The 19306-nt window shown below is 46.0% G+C and overlaps 2 non-coding genes across 2 annotated transcripts; both read left to right on the forward strand.

The window, feature by feature from the left end:
- The first annotated feature begins 601 nt into the window (after window positions 1–601).
- Trnae-uuc (transfer RNA glutamic acid (anticodon UUC)) lies at window positions 602–673 on the forward strand. The gene has a single exon. It is a non-coding gene; the product is annotated as a tRNA-Glu (tRNA).
- Window positions 674–681: 8 nt separating this feature from the next.
- On the forward strand, window positions 682–753 carry Trnaq-uug (transfer RNA glutamine (anticodon UUG)). The gene has a single exon. It is a non-coding gene; the product is annotated as a tRNA-Gln (tRNA).
- Window positions 754–19306: the final 18553 nt, after the last annotated feature.

Genomic DNA, 19306 nt, shown 5'->3' on the forward strand with positions numbered 1-19306 from the left:
AAAAAGGGGGGGGGGGGTGACACAACCGATGCTTAATCGGGGAGAGGGGCGTGAAACGTGGACGTATTCATTGTTGTCGGCGTAATTGTTGGCACGTTACCAAATAGACAGATTGGTCGAGCAGCAGTACAACGATTTCTGCTGCATCTGGTTTGGATTAATTTTTGTGAGCAGCGCGATTAAATATAGTCTGGCTGACGTAATTCATATACCGTGACTGTTGACCCATATTACAACGAAAAAAAAAACTATAAATAACGATGTTGCGTTTCACTGGTTATGAATTTCATTACGCTAAGCGATATGATTGAGCCCTCTAGCTGCGCGGAGCGGAGGTCGCGTTTTCATTCCTTCGTCCCACGACTTTTACCCGCTATGTCACCTATCTCGTGAAAACAAGAGGGCTAAAGAAAAACAACAACTTTGAAACAACAGCGCAAATGTCATGAGACGGGCTGATATATCTGAGCGCCGGCAGGAGAAATAAAAAGCGAAAAGAAACAAGCAATAAAGATGACATTTTGAGAAACAAAGGCAAAGATAAAGCAGCTTGGGCGACAGCGTTCTGTTTGCGTCTCCCACCGAGTGCAGCGGCACGTGCTCCGGCGTGGTCTAGTGGCTAGGTTATCTGGCTTTCACCCAGAAGGCCCGGGTTCGATTCCCTGCGTCGGAAGTACATGTGGTCTCATGGTGTAATGGTTAGCACTCTGGACTTTGAATCCAGCGATCCGAGTTCAAATCTCGGTGAGACCTTCCTTTTTCTTTTTTTTTAATTCTCAGCTCGCTGTTTTCCCCCGTTAGCGACATACCTGTCTGCAAGCATATTTTTTTTTTCCTTTCTACGGTCTTCTAGATATCTATACGCAATTGTCCTTCGACAATAGAATGTGCTTAACTTAGGTAACACACTAGCAGCCCCACAACGGCAGCCTTTTATTTTCTTATTTTTATTTTTTTAATTTTCAACAGAAGCCTTCTCTATATTTCCCTCTTCTGGTGGACTTCCGTTCGCGCGCAGGCCTGTGTGTTCTCGAACGACTTAGTGGCATTGAAAAGGGCACAACAAAGAAGAAGAAGTTAATTGTATGTTATATTTTCATTAATTTTTTTAAAATCATTATACATTCTTCGCATTATCATCTCAATGTTAAGATGACGAAGTATTGGCTAATGCCCCAGAGTGGGTATGTACCATAGTGCATAAGGGAGGGTATACGAAAGGGAGAAGACAGGGAGGTTAATCAGACAGCAGTCCGGTTGGCTACCCTACGCCGGGGAAAAAGGAAGGGGAGTGGAAAGATGGGAGAGACAGAGAGAGAGGGGGAGCGACAAAAAAAGGAAATGATCAATAAATGCACTGACACGTATGTGGCGGTGGCACTGTAAAAATAGTCACAAGCGCTCACAAGCGTTCACACAGGCCCGTAGTCCTTAAAAAGCACAAAAGTGCTTTAACTGCCTTGTGGGCCGACGAGCGATGGGGACGGTGCTCCAGAAGCATCTTCACGGAGAGTGGCCGATCGTCCAATCGTCGCATCGCATCAGAAAGAGTTCGTCTTTCAGAGGCAAATCAAGGGCAGCGGCATAGCAGATGGTCGATGTCTTCCTCAGTACTGCAGACCTCGCATGCCGCACTGTCGGTGATTCCAATTAATGTTGTGTATGCCTTTGTGAAGGCAACTCCCAACCAAAGCCGACAAAGAAGTGAAGCTTCACGTCGACGAAGTCCGGATGGAGGTCGGAGTTCCAGCGTAGGGTTTATTTGGTGGAGTCTCGTACGTCTTATACTTGGCATGTTCCACTCCGCCAAACAGAGACTACGCGCCAGGGGACGAAGCTACCTCGCAGCGTCTGTCCTGGAAAGAGGAATCGGAACGGTGGTCTCTTCTTGATGGGATGTGCGAGCAGCGTTGTCCGCGGAAACATTGCCACTGATCCCGCAATGACCAGGTAGCCATTGAAAGTCCACCTCGTGGCCTTTTTCTTTGACGCGGTGATGAATCTTGAGAGTTTCGTACGTAAGCTGTTCGTGGCAGCCGCGTCGGAGAGGTGACCGCAGGCACTGTAACGCACATCTACGGCGGCAGAACTTACTGCTCTGCGTTGTGCCCTATATAGAGTACATCGATTCGGAGAAACCGAGCAACTGGACTGTTTTCTCCGACTCGAAACCATAGTGCTGAGAAACCAAACAAACCAATACGAATGCTTGGTTCTTACAAACAGTGCCTAATCCCCACCCGCCCACCCACAAACATCACACTCTAGCTCGCCTAATGTTTGCCTACCTTTATTGAAAGACCACTGATCATAGATTATTCTGCATTGGACAGAACGCTAGCTGTCTACATCGATCCTCTCCACGCATGCACGTACTGCATGTTGTTTCTTCAATTATTATTTTTTTTAAATCTATGGCACGCGACGCTTGTATATCGCACTCGCTTATGGCTCACGTTTAGTTCTTCCATTTTCACACTCGTTCTGTTTTATCGGCGCAACACAGGATCTCGAAAAAATCTTTTTCCGAGGCAAAAAAAGAAAAAAAAAATAGAAAGGAAGAAAAGAAAAGAAGTACGGTCCTAACTGCTCGTCACCTATGTTATAACCGTGTTACCTGCAGTTAGCAACGGAAGTGTCAGTAACAGTTACTAACTATAAAAGGTAGTAGCAAAATTTATGGTGGTACCACCGGTTCCAAAACCTTGTGAAGCGTTACGAACGTATACCTGAATTAACGTTATCAAAAACAAAAAAAAAACAAAAAAACGCGAAATTATGATATATATATGCATAAATATACACGACAAATACCTGGAAGTACATACGTAGCGCTAACAAGTAGACACATTCCAAAGAGAGTGTACACGTATAGGACTGCGCTTGCCCTACGTACCCTCTCTTGTCAGTGTGCCTAGGCACTTGTTTACGCTATTACCAAGCATGCCCAAAACGCTATAATCATGAACGTTCGAAATAATTAAGGGGAATGAATCGAGGGCCCGTTATTATTATTGTTTTTTGTTAGACACAATCATATGAAGCCAAGGAAAGTATAGGGGGCGTTATTAATTGTAGTGTTTGATTCAAGCGCAGTAGTTGTGAAATAAAGGAAGATTAAAGTGGATGAAAAAACAATTTGCCACTGGTGGGGACCGCACCCACAACCCTTCGCATTACAAGTGCGATGACCTATACCAACTGAGATACGGCGGCGGTCGTTCGCCCGTCTACTTTCTTGGTCATTTCTGGAAGTGTTAGCCAGAGCCACATGTAGCCATCGCGGCTAATGTGGAACAACCTTTTTTTTTTGCCAGATTGCGCCACGTGGCACGTGAATTAATTCGTTTCGATTAAGTAATGCAAACTATAAATACGTTTACTGTGTAAAACGATATATGCACAGTGAAGCGAAATGTATATAGAAGCACACTGCCGTTTAAGAAACCAGCCATGCAGCCATCTTCTGTAAAAGAAAAGCGCTTAAAGTAGAAACGGTAACAGAAGCCAGTTTGGCGCAACTATATAATATACTTGAGAAGAACTTCTTGGCCTAGTTGGTATTGCTTACTCCATGACTCTCTGCCGCTAGTGAAAACAACGCACACAAGAAAGACACGAACACGACAACATGGGCGGCCATGTTGTCGTGCTCGTGTCCTTCTTGTGTGTGTTGTTTTCACTAGCGGCAGAGTGTCATGTCATACAGTATATAATATACCTGCAAGAACATGAAACAAGATAGTGGGCTCGAACCAGCCAATTTTCACTCAAGTTATCAATAATTGCGATTTACGAACGCACAGAAGGCTTGACTGGCTATCGCTTCAATTTCCCGGTTTCGATTCCAGACCACGGAGGCAGCATTTCGATGAGGGCGAAATGCAAGAACACCCATGTACTCAGATTTAGATGCACGTTCAGGAAACCCCAGCTGGTCAAGAATAATCCTGTGCACGCACTACGGCGTGCCTCATAATCATATCGTTGTTTTGGCAAGTAAAACCCCAGGAATAATTATTGTTATCACTTCAATTTTTATAAGCGAAGACTTGCGAAGGCTTTACCGGTGCATATTGCTCGCCTGTGTAACTATACGTCATTGCGAAGGCTTGATTGAACGACTGTAATGCCCGGCCGTGGCGGCTGCATTTTAGACGGAGGCGGAAATGCCTGAGGACCGTGTACTTAGATTTAGGTGCACGTAAAGAACCCGAGGTGGTCGGAATTTCCGGAGCCCTCCACTATACGGCGTTACTCAAATTCATAACGTGGTTTTGGGACGCTAAACCGCAACAATTATTATTATTAGCGACTCTAATGATGTATCACGTAAACACACACACACACACACACACACACACACACACACACACACACACACACACACACACACACACACACACACACACACACACACACGCACACGCACACGCACACACACACACACACACACACACACACACACACACACACACACACTGAATACACCAACAATTACGCGATCGGCCTTGAATTGGCTGGTTATGAGCAATAGACATCTACAAGGTGAACTTCATTTGCCTTTTTATTTCGGTGGACTTATGGGTAACTGATTGAACTGGGTCACTACGTCACTACTATATGTATGTATGTATGTATGTATGTATGTATGTATGTATGTATGTATGTATGTATGTATGTATGTATGTATGTATGTATGTATGTATGTATGTATGTATGTATGTATGTATGTATGTATGTATGTATGTATGTAAAATATGTATGAACTGGGTCACTACTATAAAAATATGCATGTAACAACATTACGATGACTTGCCCTTTCAGGTGACTATGACATCCCGTACCTTAGTGCCATAATACACTAGGCAGAAATGTTACATAAAGTGTTATCTCCCTATGCATCGGTGACGCTTTATTTTAGCTTCCTTGCTAGATGAAACTGCGTTGCACTAAAGCCAGAGGTGACACGGGAGCGCAGGTCGCTGTACCCACCTTATATTGGAATAGAGCGAAAAGAAAAACAACATTGGGGAGGTTCATGTGACACAAGAAAAAAAAGGAAAAGCCGTGTTTAGATTTTTGCGTTCTCAAACGATAATACCACCGCCAGCAAATATTGATTCTTTTGTCCTTTCGCTCGTGGACTGTCTGAAATATTAGAAAATATTGCAAAGGGATTAGAATACAGGTTCACGTCAGCTTTACCACATTACATACCGAACCCAATAGCAGGGGAAGACTTCAGTGAGGTCACGTTAGTAGAACTGGCGAATGTCATTTGGCATTCGCCTTATTCAGCGCCTGGACCAGATGGAATGACCTCGGCAATGGTAAAAGTTCTATACGAAATGTCTTTAAAAGGAAATGTCTTCAAAAAGTCACAATTTCGCCGTATCGGCGAAGCAATGAATGCGGTAGCAACAAATTAGAATGTCACAAGAAGAACGGCAAGCAGCTCGATGCTTGCAACGCGCCCCTCGAGCGCAAAGGACTGGCGAAAAGAACACACACAGGACGACCGTGAACTAACAACGGTCACAGCTCAGCACTTGCAGCGCGCTGCTCAAACACAAGGAAGGACACTCCAAAAGAACGCACAGGTACACATAGGACGAGTGCGAACTGTTACGGTTGTTACTTCGTGTTTGAGCAGCGCGCTACAACCCAACGCTCTTAGACTTCTTTTTATTTAAAACTGCGGCGCGTGGAGTGACTCCTCCGCGTTTACTGCCGCGCGGTGGCACTCGACACATTGTTTACTCGGCGTTACACATCGTCAGTGGGTACAGAAATGGGCCACTTTTTAGTGGGCGTCTCAAGGGCAGCTTTTAAACTGAAGGAAAATGTAGGAGCGTTGCTTTAAAGCGCGCCCTTCGGGCAATCTCGCGGGTGATATTACACACACTGAAGCACCTCTGAGCTCTGCGTGCCGTTAGCATTAAATGGTGTATATAAATAGCTCACCATTGTTATGCTAAACAGCCGGTGGCGCGTGGCCGAGTTGTTTAAAGCAGCGCGCTGCGGAGCGAGAGGTCCAAGGTTCGAGGCCTGGTGGCGCGCTTCGGAAAGTTCTTTCTCATTTTTTCTTTGTGGCTTTTATTTATATATACATATATATACATATCTGGGACATGACGACAACGGCGACGGCAAAAACCAGCCGAGAGTGTTCATATAATTGCTATCGCAATAAAACGAAAGTAACACGAGCCGTGAGATGGCTACAAAAGCTCGGAAACCGACGGACGGGGTTGCGAAGAAATACTTAGACAGTGATTTACAAGATGCATGTGCGTCCGATTGTGGGATTCGGGTGCGTCTTGTTTTCTGGCAGCCTTTTGTTTGTGCATTGGATTCTCAATGTCAAATAATGCTCGGTATATGGCAGCGCGATTACCCCGTTTGCGAAATAGGTTCAAAATCCTTACCTTTCATATTTTTAAATATTTACGGTTCTCCTCAGAGGCGATCAATGTATGAATTCATTTATGAATAGAGTTCATTTTTGGAGCACATTGGTCGCGACTCCGGAGATTCTGTTCGTACAGGCACAGCCGAAATCACTGAATGTACACGTTAAACATCTCAGCAACTAAACTCAATACTTGCCTTCACACAAATTTTGACGATATTAACACTCCCCAATCTATCATTCACCCACCCCTGACATATGCTAAACAAATTACATTTCAATTTCAATGATAAGCTATAACATCACCTTAGCCATCTCAGAAGGGCCCTGTAACCAGGCCTGGGCAAAGATACTTTGAAATTGTATCGTGATACAATACAAGATACCCAGGCAAGAAGTATTGGAGATACAGATACAAGATACTACCGCAATAATTGTATCCGATACGATACTTGCCTAATGTATCTTAAGATACTTCGATACATTCGCAAATTTGTTATTATAGACCACCATAACGTAGCGAACGCCTATGCACAAAAAGGTTTGCTTGAAAATTTCTTTAATGTGACCAATTTTGTTTCACTTTAATGAAATGTCTGTTAGTATCTCAAAAGTGTTGTCCTTCTTGCTCAAAGTTTGCTTCCAACATAACTTATTGGGGTTTGTTTAGATTTCTTAACAGGACACCTGTTCACTGACAGCGGCTCTTGCTTGTCATTTTTGTAATTGATGAGAGTCGCTGCTCTGCTTGCCGACCAGCTAGCCGGTCGCCATCTAATCACAAGAACATCAATAAGAAGCATTCGCACGATGGCGGAAATACCGGTGTGGAGTTTAACTTGGCTGTAAAAGACCGTTTACGCAAAGTCGAATCACCGGTGTAGAGCAGCGACAATGCTGCTAGCGACATTTTTCGTGACGCATTGTGTATACGTATAGGGCTCATAAAACTGCCATGACTTTTCATGTTCTACTTATCTGCTGGTGTAAAACGTTCGTTATCAATATACTCACTAATGTACAACCTTTTAACAATTTTTCTTCAACGAGAGAACATGTTCACCCCAGAAATACCTAATACCTGTTGTATTATCACGTGGTGGTGATGATGAAGAAGGCGGCAGTCGCTCTGGTAGAAACGAAACTGCTCATTGGGCAAACTTGTGCCCAGAAAAATAAGTAACTCAATGTACAAGCAAAAGAACGCTGTACACTGATAGCGGCAATAAATTTCATTGGCCTTCGGTGTTCTGATCATCGGCGGAACGCGTGGTCACATCAGCGATCGAACCTTCTAGCGTTACCGCTGGTGCTCGCGTAAGCTCCCGAAAGAACTACAGTGCTCGCGTCCTGCGCATAATTTTAATTATAATTGTTGCGGTTTTGCATCACAAAACCACGATATGATTATGATGGACGCCGTAGTGGAGGGCCACCCTGGGTTCTAAACGACCACCTGGGTGTTTTCGACCACCTGGGGTTTTCGACCACTTGGGGTTCTTTAACGTGCACCTAGATCTATGTACACGGGCCTCGAGCATTTCACCTCCATTGAAATGTGGACGCTGCGGCTGGGATTTGCACGTAATCTTAACGGAACAATCTGAAACAACCACGAAGATTCCGAAACATCGCGGTGCGGCTTGAGCCGAGCACTGCTAATAATTTTTTTTTGGGTTTAAACCCAATCACACCAAAATAAAGAAATAAGAGCACGTGGCAGTATAGTTGCACAAATCGTCGCAGCACACCGCTGCTATTCACGCTATTTCCACCTATAGCTCCGATTACCTGGCGATTAGTAAGAGTAAAAAGAAAAAAAATTAGGGAGGCCTAAAAAAGGAAAACAAATATATGTAAATAAAATAGAAAATCCGTGCTGTGTCAAACATTCACCGTGAATAAGTATTGAAACACGATACAGGCGGCACCCCTAATAGCTACGTCAAGTAAGCATGAGGTATCGTCAACTTACTTGTTAATGTAACACAATAAAATATTTAGTGCCTATGAAAAATTGACTGAAATGGCTTGTTGGGACGCCCATGAGAAAAACAGATCATTTGGTATAGCAATGTTTCTCGAATCCCTTTCCTAACAACTTTAAGGTGGCTCCTAATTATTTCCATAATTACAATGCAAGCTCAATTTCGCTGTTTTACTAAGCAATAAGCAGGATGTTTGGTACTGTATACTCACTTCGCGCCCACATAATTACATACTTGCTTTCAAGGTCGCCTTGGCAGAACAGTAAACTCAAGTGAAATATAAATGCGAAAACAGTAGCAGAAATAAAGCACACAGTTCAAAGTAAGAATAGAGCACAGCTTATTTTAGCAGCACGTTACAAGAGACAGATTGCTGTTACCAGACCGGGAAAAAAGAGTTCAGAGCCCTAGGTAATGTACGGGACGCACAACATGGACTAAGAAAGCACTTGTGCTAACAATCAAATTATGATTTCAAAAAATTCTTTGAATAAATATAGCAGGAACATAATAATAATAATCGTTAGGGTTTGCGTACCGAAACCATGGTACGATTATGAGGGCTCCGGAAATTTCGACCACCTGGAGTTCTTTAACGTGCACCCAAATCGAAGTACACGGGCCTGAAGTATTTTCGCCTCCATCGAATATGCGACCGCCGCGGCCGGGATTCGATCGACAGCAGGAAGATAGGGTACATGAACATATCTTCTGCTAGGTAAACGCGTCAGCTATTAGATGTAGCATCGGTACAAGTGTGCTATAGTTAGGATCTTATCTGCACATAAGCCAATCGCATGTAAGTCGAACTTACGTCGACAAGATCCTTCATATCGGGGATGTATGAAAGCCACGAGACGCAAAGCAACCCTATGCTTCAGATTTCGTAACGAAGCACTTCGCGGGGCAGCGGCATCGGAATTTGCGCGATAATCATCGCACGCATTGTGGTACGCGGCGCTGGACAGTGGATAAGGGGAAGTATCATGACACTGGTACATGAAAAAAGAAAAAAATTGGGAAAAGAAAGGCACGTGAGCTAAGCATAGACGTTCGCGCGCTTGTTCTGTCGTGACTACGCGAGCGCTGTCATGTTGCCCTGCTCCACCAAAAGGAACGCGCACACCTCATCGCCTGCTCTCACTGGTGGACTCGATTTGGCGGAAAAATAAAATTGTGTCACTGCGCTTAGTTTTATTCAGGCCGTCTGTAGGCACCAGTACTAGCTTGAGAAGCGGAGTTGAGCCAGCGATTATTGTTTCGTACGGTGGTGTTTCTATAGGAGTATCTTGTATTTTAAGATATACGATACATTATTGAATGTATCGGAAATACAGATACAGATACTCGTCTTGCGAGAGGTATCGCGATACAGATACAAGATACCCAAAGAGTATCTAAGATAGTATCTAAGATACATGTATCTTCGATACCGCCCAGCACTGCCTGTAACACTTCTTCAAGTAATCATCGAATTAATTCATTAAAGGAGTTCATTGCCTCACGAATCGACTGCCGCAACAATGTTTAGAACCCGTCAAGTACGAGCGGAGTTACACGGCTTTGTCGCACGCTTTAAGAGCTTTCTCTCTCCTTTCGAGCCAGCGAGCGCGCTGAAAGCTACGCGGGGGGGGGGGGGGGGGGGGGGAGGGGGGAGGGGATGGAGGGAGGGATGACAAGGGCGCAAGAGAATGACGCGCGCTGTCCGTTCGACAGCACGCGTCATGACCTTGAGCACTTTCTTTCTTCGAATGCGCGGCTTACTTTCAGTGTGATCGCGCGAGAGAGAATAAAACGTTTATTTGGCCCTCCGTGAGAAGATCGGTGAGTAGGATCCTTAGTCCGGGATCCCATTGGCGCGGGCCGCTGTCCTCGCACGTTTCACGAGGGCCTCTTGGGCCTTCGGATCCGAGCTGGACAGAGCTACCTCCCACCCTTTTATGTTGGGTTGTGTCTTCGGTTGGCTGGGTTGATTGTGCGGACATTCCCATACCATGTGGTACAGGGTGGCTGTTTTATTGTCGCAGAACCTGCACTGTGGTGCGTGTGTGTCGGGATCTATCTTAGATAGTATCTATGGTTTAGGGTAGGAGAGTGCCTGCAGCGACGCCATGCCACCTGGGATTCTTTACTGAGGTTGGGCCCCGGGGGCGGAAGTTTCCGTCTTTCGAGTCTTTGGTGTTGTAGAATTTCTGTACATGTAAGAAGCGGGTCCATCACAGAACCGAGGGTGGGTGTGATATGCCGGGGTCCGAGGCAGTGGCGTAGGCAGAAATTTTTTTCGGGAGGGGGGGGGGGGGCACCTCCTTGATCCGATATTGGGTCCGGGCAAATAAGTGGGGTCGAGCGTCATTTTGTCCTCTGTATCCCACGGGGAAAAATTTTCCGGGGGTGGGGCACGGGCCCGGTGTGCCACCCCCCCCCCCCCTGGATACGCCCCTGGTCGGAAGTCCGGAAGAGTGATTCGCAGGCCGAGGCGTGGGCGAGCTCATTGCCTCTAACTCCGCAGTGGCCGGGTATCCATATCAGCTGCTTCCATTCTCCCTGTAAGCATGGGGACGATAGCTGTGTGAGGATTCGGTACGCAATGAGGGTAATGTGGCCTTTGCAAGAATTTCGGTAGGCTGCATGCTTGTAAGTCTGTGAGAACAAAGGCGGACCCGGGGTTTCATAAGGCGAGGGCAATTCCTGCTTCGTCCATACTAGTTGCGTCTGTGTCCTGGGCAGAAATCAATCTGTTTTCCTATATGAATGACTCTTGCCGTGTATTTGCAGTTCACTGGTCCAGCTACATGGACAAAGAAGGCGCCCTCAGTGTCTGAGTATTTGTCGTGAGCCCTGGCCCGTGCCCGACGTCGATGTTCGTGGAACTGTGGATGCACATTGCGTGGTAGTGGTTTGATTATGATGTCCTGCCTCCATTCAAGTGGGATACGGTGTTTCCCCCTCCTCTGAATGCCAAGTTCTGATAGTGTTTTCCGTTCCGTATTAGTGATGGCCAGGCGCATGACTTGATTTGTGTAGTGTGCTTGGAATAGTTCGGACGCGGTATTGTGAAGCCCCATTTGAAGCAGACGTTCGGTGAGTGCCCATGCACTGGGAAAGGTTCAGTGCCTTCTTGGGAGTAGCACGTATGACTCTGTCTATCTTGTGCTCGTCTGCTTTCAAGATCATTAGGTAAGGAAAGCTATAGGTTATGCGACTGATTACGAATGCCTCGAGTCGCAGTATGTCGTGTTCTTTCATCCCTCGTTGTCGGTTGGCCACCCGGCTAATCATGCGAGAAATTTGAAGACAGGAAGTTTTTAGTTTCTGGACAGCAAATGAGTTGCCCTGATTATTGAAATTGGCCCCGAGAATTCGGATGGTTTCTACCTCTTTAATTGGGGTTCCGTTCAGTTGTACATTGAGGGACGTATTGTCGGATGCCTTATTTCTATATACGAGGATTTCGGACTTGGTGGGCGATATTGGGCTCTCGTCATTGGTAGCTGGCCTCTGTCGTCGGACCCATCGTCCAAGTTTTGCAGAGAGAAGCGTTCGTTCGAGAGAACAGAGATTTAGTTACATAGTTGTATGAAAGAGAATGAATGAAGGAAGAAAGAGTGATTTCACAAAAGTATTCGGCTTTTAAAGCCCTGCGTCAGCAAACACTGGGATACTCTGGGAGCGATGACAGCCACTACCGCCAATGGTGTCTCGCCGTCTCGGCGCCCCACCTACTAGAGATGGTAAAGGAACTACAGAATACATCTGGTGAGGGCTTGGTCTAGGACGATGTCCAATCGGGCCACAAGCGCCCCGCACAATGTCAGCGCTCGGGTTCACACTCGGAGCGACCTGATCCCGGGAACTCCCGGCGAGGAAGGAGTGTTCGAGCAGCACATGCAAACTTTCATGTCTGCGTTCGAGCAAAATAATGCAGTGGTTTGCTGAGAACCTCTCCAAGGTGCCATCCCACGCCGAAAACACCGAGTCAGAAAGGGGTTTTGCTGGGATTCCGTCCACGGCGGCATTCTTGGCCTGCTCGACATAAGCCACCTCCAGGAAGACGCGGCGCTCCGTGCCTCCGTCTAAGCGCCGACCCATGAGGACACCTGAAGTCTGACAGGTTCAGGCACAATGGCGTCTGCCATGGCGAATTCCAGAGCCGGTCGTAACAGCGAGCACTCCAGACCACCCTTGCACCCTATTTATTCTACTACGGTGGCGGCCTGTTGGAGGGCTTCTTCTATCTGGCCCAAGTTGCCAGAGCGGGTCCACATCGTGACGTCATCAGCACAGATGGCGTGGCGTACATCCGAAATTTGATTGAGAGCCTTCTGGAGGCGCATGAGGGCGATATTGAAGAGGAGCGGGGAAAGGACAGCCCCTTCGCGCGTACCGAAAATTACCCATGGTGATGGGTTGTGATTTAAAGGGGTCATGAATCATTTTTTCAAGTAATGATCTAATGACCTCAGTATCAGAGTTTACTGCCTCCCGAATCGATTGCCGCAAAAATTTTTCGAATCCGTCAAGAATGAGCGGAGTTACGGGGGTTTGGGCGCACGCTCTCAGCGCTTTCTCTCTTTTTCTCGTGCCGACGAGCGCTCTGGAAGCCACACAGGGAGGGATGGCACGGGGGAAAGAAGTTACGTCAGCGCTCGTCATGAAACGCGATCGCTCTCCCGCTGTGATTCGCATGCGCGAGTGCGGCTACCGTGTAAATTTAGCAGACTGAGGAGTGCGGCGCGGGCAAGTGGCGGTACCCCGTGGCAAGAAGCTCATCTCATCCGGCTATCGGCCAATAAGCATGCTATATCTCTTGCGACGTAAACTGGCAGATCCGCGACGTCAACGTGCAGACGCCCCGCCCACCGACGAGAGTGAGAACCGGCCTCTGTTTGAAAAGAGGGCGCCTGAGGAAACGGCAACTTCGCGCTCCGCTTGTGACTTTTACGCGGCGCGCACGACTGTAATATTTTGCAGAGCAGTTCATAGCCGTGTCAGCTTTCCGCAGGATGTGTTTTTTCAACAAGCCCAAGGGGTGCTTCATGACCCCTTTAAGGTCCCCTATGCGGATAGTGACCCGTCTGTCTGTTAGAAAATCCTGCACACATGCGTATAGTTCTGGACCGCACTTGAGCTCAAGCAAATTTTCCAAGATGGCGAAGTGTCGGACATTGTAAAAGGCTCCGTTGAAATCGATTGCCAGAATCGCCCTTACTGCTTGAGTGGTTCTGCTGGGTAGGTAGACAATCTCATGTTTTAGTTGTAAGAGGATGTCCTATGCTGACAGGTGGACGAAAGCCGTACGTACGTCAGGCAGGAGGTTCTGTTCTTCTAGATATTCAATTAGCCTAATTTGTATTGCCTTCTCCATCGCCTTACCAGCGCATGACGTGAGGGATATGGGACGGAGGTTATCAATATTGAGCGCTTTGTCGGCTTTCGGGAGCAGTTCGGGAGGGAGCTCGGCGGATTTCCACTCGGCGTCCCAGTATTGGTTTATTTTATCTGTTAGCTATTCAGTCATGTCATCGCTTAGGTTAGAGAGGAGCCCTATCGATACTTGATCGGGTCCCGGGGCGGTGCCCTTCCTCATGCTTTGTATCGCCGCTTTGATTTCGACGACCGTGAAGGCTTTTGAAAGTTCCGGATTATCCGGGCCTTCATACAGGAGTATAGGTGTGTGATCCCGCGCGGTGTCAACGAACTATAGTGTTTGGCTCACATGTTCTCGGGAGCCTAAACTACCGATCAGCAGCGCTTTCTGACCATGCTCAGAAGCGTTGCAGGGCCCCTTTAGAATAAACAATATGGTAGTCATTGACGCTTCCGTATCAAAGGAGATGGCTTGTGTAGGCATCTTCTCTCCTTCTTTTGCTTGGGCTTTGTTTTTTCCACATCCGTGTTATACACCCATTTCATAGCATAACTATTAGCTATTGTTTTAGGGCTATGCAAACTACCCAAAAATAAATCGGCAGCAATTATAACTACAGATGCTGTTTCGGTATCGCCCCCCCATTCCTGCAGCGACGACTTCAACACTCCTAGATATGTTCTATTATTTAATATCTGCCAACATGAAAAAAAAAATCGATTACTAGGGGTACCAGGTCACAGATTATATCTAAATGAACTGACGGACTCACTAGCCGCATCATCTCTAAGTGGACTAGTGATTCCCATTTCAACTGATACGGCTTACGTGACAGCTTTCAGCTACACTAATGTTTGTTTACAAAGTGGCCTAAACTAATTATCGATCGATAAGCTTCAGACTTTCAACATCTAAGATTTTACTGGAATAAACAGCTAGTGGCGCATATCTCGACAATTAGGAGTTTCCTTCGCCGTATTGCGCTGTTGCATTCCGCTAGCGATTTTTTTTTACATGGAGCTGGTCTCATGGCGTCGCCTTTATGTCAGATTTGCAATGAAATTGAATCTATAGGCCACTGTATCCTATCGAAGATATTTCACTCAAAGAAAAATGTTCCTCAAAGCTCCACTAGAGAGGATGGGATTAGGATTAAATTGTCCTTGAGTTTTATCACCTGGGGCTACAACACTTGGCTGTTTTTATAGGGATGTCTGCTCCGCTATGTTTGACTAATTAAATGCGACAAAAATATTAGCATGTCAGTCCTTTCTACTTCTTCCTTTTCTTTGTTTTATATTCAATTCGTTGAAATTGCTTGCTTATGTACCCTCATTTTCAGGTCTTTACTGTCTCTTGCGTTATTACATGTTGCATACTTTTCCATCGGTTTCTCCGTTTGTTCCTTTATCCGTTATTCTACCTTAAATTTAGGCTTTCTGTTCCCCTTGATGCATCATTGTCATGTGCCTCCTGCCACCCTTTCATCGGCCTATCCCAATAGTGGGTACTCGCCGCGGAAAACGGTTAATTGTTATCATCACCGTCATAATACTTTTCCTCGCACATTCGAACACGCAGCCAATTGTAGCAGACGCACTTCGCAGCAGCTCAGGGAGGAACGGCATTGGCCGGCCGATCACTCGGCGGCATCCGAATCTACCATCTCCTCCCCGCAAGCGCATCCACCTTCTCTAGAAACTCGCCGCCGCAGAACACGTCACTCGTCGCTCGCACACACAGAAGGGGCCAATAACTACACGTCCTAGCTCTGCAGTAGCTTGGCCATTGAGGATGTCCTTACAGACTAGTGGAACATCGTGCTCAAGCTGTGGAACAAGGCTGACGAACGCTCTTGCTACGTCTGCTTAGCACATCGAGGGAGGCCCAAGTGCGACCTACTCAGTGGGGTAGGAGTCGACGACATCTGCATGTGCCATTGCAAGACCATGATCCCGGCACCTCGCGAGGAGGCCGGCGTATGGCAGCGGTCGTACCAATTAAGGGACAGCGGACGCGCGCTGATAAACAGGTACATAATTGATCTTATCCTGCTTTGCGTGACGTTGCCGTTCAAACACTCAGACAAAATATCTTATTTCTATTCTATTGGGAAAATCACACTAACGCCTCGTTTTGTCTTGCGGAGGAAAATAAAACAGCATTTATTTATTTATTTTGCGGAATTATACCAAGAATGAATAGCTGTAACTGCCATGTACACTAGCGCCAACGGAACAATCAAGGCTAAGACAGACAGGGACAAGGCACGGAATAAAAATTCTATGACAGTCAGGATCCTTTCGTTTTCGCACATGAATTCTATATCGAGGCGGAAATAATTTTCCGCAGCTAAAACATGTGCGTGTGCGTGATCAAAAGCAAACAACAGAAAACCCAAGTGTTCAGCCGAGTACAGCCTCGGTGTCTTGAGTTTCAAACCGCACATCCACCTATACACGACAATCTGCCATGTATGTTCATCAAGGTTGACAGCAACCGTGACACGGACGGCGTCGCAACTCCAAGCAGCCTTAAGCAGCCAAGCAGCCAATAAGCAGCCTTTGGAGGCTGCTTATTGCGAAGTGTAACTCCTTTCCAGCACAAATTTCGAATGTCAGCAGCAGATTCATTCATGCAATAATATTTCATTCAGTCTGACAGCTCTCGGAATAGGCCATCAATATGGGTGTTAAATACTTCGTGATACGAACGCGTCAGTATGAGCAGTCACGCCGGTGTGCGCTATTCCTTCAGCAGCAGGGCCTTAGAAGACTCCGGAAATGTAATGCCAAATCCTGAGACTTGCTAACTAAAATATAGCAACCTCATTGTTAGGAATGTTGTAGCCGCGAGCGCCGGATTGGATTATTTACGTGCACCCAGTGCACGGTACCCGAGTGCGTTTTCGCATTCTGCATACACCGGTATATGCGGCCGCCGCAGTTGAGATAGAGCCCGCGACTTCAACAGCGCAATGCCATATAGACACCGGCCTAAAGCGGCGGATCACTTCTGGGTACAGTTCATAAACGGCGCAGTCCAATAACACGCCTACGTCATATGTCTAACGTGTACAGTAAAAGAGTTTTGTTATTCTAAATACGCAAACGGAAAGGAACACATTGTTATTGCTAGATTTTCCAGTGGACACCTGAACCATCCAGTGCTCATGAAAAAATAAACCAATAACTGGAGTAAAAGAGAGAAGTGAGAAAAACGTTGCAAACTCTCCCGCTGTCTGGCAATGTGACATAAATATATCTAGAACGCCTGTAACAACTTTATATATCTCTGAAGACAAAGACGGATACTATCACTCGGCCACACATGCCCCAAACAGAACTTTAAAAGTTTGACGATAGTCAATCTTAAATGTATCATTCAATGCCACTGCTTACCAGTGAAGCAGACTCCACATAACTGCATGACGGGTGTGCTGCGACCTTTTTCTTTTTTTTTTTTATCCCGCATTCAAAGTTGATATACAGGGTGCTTTTTTATATACAATACAGATTTCTCATAAAAATTTTATGGCAGTCACGCTCTAGTCGTTTTCGCACACGTACTCTACGTCGAGGGGGAAATACTTTGCCGCAACTAAAATGAAATTGACGAGACTAATTAACGAAAACTCGTTAATTAACTTGTCAATTATTGACTTGAGGACAGTTGTTTATATTAAGCGGTTGTAATGCGTGACAATTTATGGCAAACCTATTTTTTTAGAAATCGCGAGAGTTACACGTAATTCGAGATATTCATCGTCGAATTTTAAGGACGAAATTGAAACTGATCTCGCCCGGCGCGCAGAAAACGCCGCAGAGGCGGCGTTTTGCGCAATGTGACAAGGCACCGATGCGCTACACTATAGTGTAGCGCATGGATGCCTTGTCACATTTCCTATGTGATGCGTAATTTTCGATTGGCGTCACTAATGTTTTTAGAAAACGACATTTTGTAACTATTCTTTATTGACATTGTTTAATGGCGCAAATTAGGTCAAATTAAATCAATTTATTTTGTTTTAATATTGGCGTTTTCTTTATTTTTGTATTTCCACGTGCCTGGCGATAATCACTTTCGCTGCCTTAGCCAGGATTTTATTTCGGGGGAATGGAGGGCGGATCTCCTTCAGGTCCTTTATATTTATGTTCGTATTTGTATCTGTACACATCCATCCATCCATCCATCCATCCATCCATCCATCCATCCATCCATCCATCCATCCATCCATCCATCCATCCATCCATCCATCCATCCATCCATCCATCCATCTATCCATCCATCCATGCATACATCCATCCATCCATAGCTAACACACTGCAGCTCTCTCAAACGTGTTTCGAGCGAAATAACCGGCGCGAGGACCGTCAACCTATCGCTTATCAGGGACGACCAGGGTTGCCAATGGTGGCTACTTTTCGCCAAATTGGCGAATTTGAGAGGCCCGTGGCGACCTAAAATTATGAATGGTGACATGGCGAATTTTTGGCGATTTTCAGCTTAGGTCTCCACTGAGTTATGCATCCTAAGCTCAGTGCCTTCCCAACGAATGAGCGGCACTATTCTCTGTATTTTTCTGGGTTTTGAGGTGCACATTGCGCGCCGTTCTGTATGTCCGTCCTGTAACTCGTGTGTATCTCCTCAATTCATCTGGATGCTTCTAACTCAATTCATCTAGATTCATCTAGATGCTTCAGAGCTTCGCTAAAGTTTCGCTTCTGAAGGGGCTAGATGGCGGGTTGGTCGCGTGTTCCGGCCATTTGTTCCGCCAAAGCACCAACTATTCTGAATAGCTTGGCGACCTATTCACCGCTGCAGTATTCCCTAATCGAGCTCGTATAGCGAAGATGGGCGGATACGCGGGTGTTCGTGCAATAAAAAATTATTTATTCAGGCATTTTCTACTGTTCTCGGTGAGCGTGTGCCATGAAAACAATTGTTATATAACATTTTACAATGTCTACCTGTTCAATTATAATGCACTGGATTGACACGGGTAGATATAAGTGATTATATATGAAAGGGACAGTGGCGTCCGGTATCATATTAGTTCACACTGAAAGGCATAAGACTCACTAATGAACGATACCTGTAAGAATTCTGTCTTACTACTTTCAATAAACCTGTTAATCCTTTTTTTCATATGAGGGGATGTAAAGCTGTCTACAAACAACGCCTTCGCGGCTTTCGCCTAAGGTTTATCACACTTTTACCTTTCAAACGAGCTGACAGGGATGGAAGGATATCATGAGCGTTTTATCCTTTCATACTTGCGCCTCCGCGCACATCTTGCGGCTAGTCGGAGAACCAGGTGCACCAAGCACTCCCATGGTGAAGGGGCGATGCGCCTGGCATTGAGAAATGTCAATATACTTTAAGGGCTTTGAATGGCGTTGTATTCTACGGGGCTATACACCAGTAGAAGTTCTTATTACTAGGATATGCCGCACATATCTAGAATGGCGACGTTTTTGGCGAAATTTGTAAAAAATGGCGACTTTTGGCGACTTTCTGCTCGTCGTTTGGCGA

The sequence above is a fragment of the Rhipicephalus sanguineus genome, chromosome 1 (assembly GCF_013339695.2).
Source record: "Rhipicephalus sanguineus isolate Rsan-2018 chromosome 1, BIME_Rsan_1.4, whole genome shotgun sequence".
Taxonomy (NCBI): domain Eukaryota; kingdom Metazoa; phylum Arthropoda; class Arachnida; order Ixodida; family Ixodidae; genus Rhipicephalus; species Rhipicephalus sanguineus.